General features: G+C 34.4%; 1 pseudogene across 1 annotated transcript; it reads left to right on the top strand.

The window, feature by feature from the left end:
* Nucleotides 1–2,584: 2,584 nt before the first annotated feature.
* LOC105516430 lies at nucleotides 2,585–4,501 on the top strand (annotated as a pseudogene). The gene has a single exon (XR_001002486.1). The product of XR_001002486.1 is annotated as a survival of motor neuron-related-splicing factor 30 pseudogene (transcript).
* Nucleotides 4,502–4,911: the final 410 nt, after the last annotated feature.

Genomic DNA, 4,911 nt, shown 5'->3' with positions numbered 1-4,911 from the left:
TCAACTTGTAAGTGACATAATTAAGCCATTTGCAAGACAGATCTTCTGGCTTCAATCAAGCTTCAGACTGCAGCCCAGGCCAACATTTTGACAACAACCTCATTGGGGACCCTCAGCTAGAGTCATCAAGTCCTGAATTTCTCATCAGGAGAAATTGTTTGATATTATATAATGAATGTTTATTGTTGTTTGAAGGTGTTAAATCTTGAGATCATTTATATACAGTGATAGATAATTAATTCAAGAGGTTAAGTGTTACCAAATGTTATATCTGTTAGCAGACATAAGTTACATTCTCCAATATTAGCTTGAAATACTAAAGATGAAACTTTACCTTCCAAGTGTTGTATCTTTTGTGTTTTTGTTATTACTTCAGACCTTGAGTGGGGAAGAGGAGTTCCAGTTATTGGGTCCCCTAAAACACTAACATTATGCTTTGCATTCTGTCATTCATTCCTTATTCAACTAGCATTCTGTTAAACATTTACTAATTCAAAGTACTGTGCAAAAGTTTTGAATACCAAAAGAGTAAGAAGACCTTTTCCACTGACATTAAAGTTTGCATAGACTTATGAAAAATGGACATAATTATTAATAACTACTAAATTATATCATAGTCAAATCTCATAAACTAGTTAATTGACTACAGGGGCAGGAAAAGAAGAGTTCAGCTAGTATACAATTGATTTGATATATTTGATTAAAATTACCTCTCATACGTAGACAGTGTATGTGAGTAACCCCAGCCCAATGGGTTATCACACTTATGATAATCCTTTTTGAAGAGGGAAACACAGTGTTGAGAGCATAAACTCTGGAGTGAGGCTGCCTCAATTTCTCTCCTGGCTCTGCCTCTTGGGACTGGTGTGGTCTTGGAAAATTAACTTTTGGTGCCTTTTTCTGCATCTGTCAAATGAGGGTTAAATGAGTGAATATATGTGTGGTATTTAGAGTAGTGCCTAGCATCATATTATTGTTTGGTATTACTATTAGAATTTACAAAATCTTTTCATTATGTTGACAATGGTTAGCCTCAAGATCCTGAAACTCTTTTTCATGCATATAACAGCCAAGTCATACATTGTTGTTTTCATCAATTAGTTTGCCAAAACATATATTGAAGATGTTACCTAGTGTTCCAAGAGCTTCAAGAGAAAACTTTGCTCTTTCTACAGCAGATAAGCTCATGTGCTGGAATTGCTTGTGTCCATTTTTTGATGCACTACCCAGAATTACCTTACTAATGATATCCTGTGAGAAGCAATTCAAGATTTTTTATTTCCTTAAGCTCTTCACATAACTAGACAACAATGCAAAATAGATTCTTTATCTTGTTCAAATTCATATTTTTTTCAAATAAAAAATGTTTCATTCCATATTCTAGTTCAAGTTGTTCAGTAGTCCCCTCTTTTCATAATTGTTCTAAGTTATTAAATTTTTTATGGAATGTAAAGTACTTAATAGTTTTTGTTAAATAAAATGTTTTACTTACTAAGGCTATATATCTAACGTGCAAAGGAGACAGCCTTTCCCACATTGTATTAACTACATTATGGCATCTTTTGTTCACTATCATTCAAAATGATAGAAATTTAATAAATAAAAAAAAACAGGAAAGAGTGGAGAGGGAGTCACAGAGAATGTCTTGTCCAAAAGGAAAATGAATTAATGAGCATGTTTCAATACAATGGACTAATGTTTGTGTCCTCTCAAAATTAATATGTTGGTATTCTAAGCCCCAATATGATTGTATTAGGAGATGGAGCCTTGGTAAGGTAATTAGGTCATAAGGGGGGAGCCTCAAGAAATTTCATCAGCTTCATGTTAAATCCATCTGGTACTTATACTTCTTGTGAGTTCAAATAAAAATCCCATAAAGTTATATCCTGTGAAATTTAATAGAATCCACCTAATTCAGAGTTTTATTTAGAATGCATTTATGACTCCATTTATTGTAAAATGAGAATGATTTCAAATAATAATTTTAAGTTTCATGTTATTTGCAAATGAAAATGGAGTAAAGGAAGGGAGAAAAATATTTGCTCAAACAAATTTGCATTGTTGTACCCTAGAAATTGGAAGAAGAAATCAATGAAAAACTGTGATTTTGTTTGCCTTTTCCAAACATGTTGCATCATTTATGTAACCCAATTTAGTAACCCTATTTAAACTTTTTTCTTGATGTGAAGCACAAAGAACTTTGAGTTCGTTCTTTCTAATCTAGAGAACGAAAGGTCTTTAACAGTGACATAATCAAAATATTTCCAATAAAATTCTAAAATCAGGTACAATTAATATAATCACTATTCTACAGCATAAAAGTATCTCTATGTTAAGAAACTGCTCAGAAAACATAAAAAGTGCATGCAGTGAAGTAAGAACTAGGGGAAAAGTAAGAAAACACAAACCACAATTTCAGCCTCTTCTACTTTTTGTCTACTATGTGTTTAAAACAGCTAAATATAAGAGTAAAAAGAGGCTTCAGTGGCATATCTCCTATAAAAAATAAGATATTAAAACCAGAAACCGTATGCACAATAATTTTAAGATGTGAATTGATAGATTAAAATAAATAAAATGCGCCCCTCCACCTCGCCACCGACGGAGTTCTTCCTTTTCAGACCCAGTCGTCTTGTTGTTGTCGCGGAGATTTTCCTGCTACTGCTGCTGCTGCCGCTGCCACTACCACTGGGCTCATTTGCCCCGACCCCTTCCCGCCGCCCCGCCCCCAGCCCCACACAAGATATCAGAGGATTTAGCAAAGCAGCTGGCAAGCTACAAAGCTCAGCTCCAGCAAGTTGAGGCTGCATTATCTGGAAATGGAGAAAATGAAGATTTGCTAAAATCGAAGAAAGATTTACAAGAAGTTATAGAACTAACCAAAGACCTTTTGTCAACTCAACCTTCTGAGACGCTTGCAAGTTCAGACAATTTTGCTTCTACTCAACCTACTCATTCATGGAAAGTAGGAGACAAGTGTATGGCAATCTGGGGTGAAGATGGACAGTGCTATGAAGCGGAGATTGAAGAGATAGATGAAGAAAATGGCACCGCTGCAATCACCTTTGCTGGTTCCACCGTCGAACCTCAAGCCTGTAGAATAAGGAGGGAAGGCAAAGGAGGACAGTGGCAACAAACCCATGTCAAAAAAAGAAATGATTGCCCAGCAGCGTGAATATAAAAAGAAGAAAGCTTTGAAAAAAGCTCAGAGAATAAAAGAACTTGAGCAGGAAAGAGAGGACCAGAAAGTGAAATGGCAACAATTCAACAACAGAGTCTATTCCAAAAACAAAAAAGGCCAGGTAAAGAGGAATATTTTTGCTTCACCTTAGAGTGTGACTGGCAAAGTTGGAGTAGAAACTTGTGAAATTGCTGATAAACCTATGACACAATATTAAGATACCTCTAAATACAATGTCAGGCATTTGATGCCTCAATAATCAGAAAAACTATTGGATTTCATCTCTGCAGGGCTTTACATTTACCTTTTTATCCTTATATTTTTCTAAAGGTAAATTATTTGTTAGATGAGTAAGCAAGATACCATTGTCGTCATTGGTTAACTTCAGGAGAATGAAACTTGAAGAAATTGCATTTGATAACTGCTATTTGTTTAACTTTTCTCATTATCAGTACCACAGTTCCCTCAAAGTTTGTTGAATAAAGCAACTTTTGTAGATGCTGTTTCATACAGCACTTAGATGAATTATTGATCACCCTAATATTAGGCCCCTACTTAACCTATGCTATGTACTTTTTGTAATTTGTAACTTGAAATTTTCAGATGCTTTGAACTTGACATATACTCTAGCAGTTCACTGGAACACCAAGGCAAAAACACCAACCTGCTAAAGAGATCCTTTCATTTTTTCTTATTTCCAACTTTAAAACTTAGCTGTTGTTCAGTTAAGCCTAAAGATAGGTTAATTTGTAAATGGCAAAGTTTATTTTGAGGTTTTTCCTCAAATGCTTGTTTCCTAGGCCTATTAGGCCATCTCTAAAATTGATCTGTTTTACTTTTATGTACTCTTAGTTCTATGTAAGAAACCTTAGGATGAGCTCCCTTTTCTAAGGTGTTTTTGTTTTTTGTATGTTTGCTTTTTTCCGGTTTTTGTTTTTTTCATTTACAGCAGTGGTACCACGTTTTGAATGTGTAATGTTTATATGGGAGAACAAAAAGCTGATGTATAGCCCTGTATACAGGGTAGAGACTATTTTTGTTAAAAAACAAGGCTAAATTACTGAACAACAGTACTTGAATATTTCATCATTAAAAAATTCTTGTATTTCTTGTGCATTAATCTGACCATAATTTCCCCGTATATTATGTTCATTTAGCTGTTTGTAATTTTTGTTAATTAGATCAAGTTGTCTGCATTTGGTGGTGAAAGTGAACATCACAGTTATACTGAGTTGAGTTTAAGCCAAATACATGCATAGAAAAGGGTCTTCATATTAATGGAAGAAGCTAATTTTTAGGATGTGTATTATTTCAGTTTTGTATGTTAATTTTTATTAAACTGTTTTTAAAATCAAAAATAAATAAATAAATAAATAAAATGCAAACCTATATTGAATAACCTGTGGACAATTCACAACAAAGAATAGTGACTGTACATCACCATTTGACGCAATCACTAGTAAGCTTCAAAGAAAAGGAGTAAACTAACCATTCTCTTGGCAAAATCGATAGTAACTCACATTGTGTTCTTTGATAGTTCCCATCTACTCCAAAGGAATTTCAGCACTATCTTTCCTGGTCCTCCTTCGCTTCCCCAACAACCTAGATGGCTGGAAAGCCCTTAAGCCCTTATATTAGACTGCTAACATTCTTTTTTTTTTTTTTTTTTTTTTTTTTTTTGAGACGGAGTCTCACTCTGTCACCCAGGCTGGAGTGCAGTGGCCTGATCT

This window comes from Colobus angolensis, unplaced genomic scaffold (genome assembly GCF_000951035.1).
Source record: "Colobus angolensis palliatus isolate OR3802 unplaced genomic scaffold, Cang.pa_1.0 Scaffold280, whole genome shotgun sequence".
NCBI lineage: Eukaryota > Metazoa > Chordata > Mammalia > Primates > Cercopithecidae > Colobus > Colobus angolensis.
The sequence above is the reverse complement of the archived record's forward strand: the minus strand, read 5'-3'. Positions and strand labels throughout refer to the sequence as shown.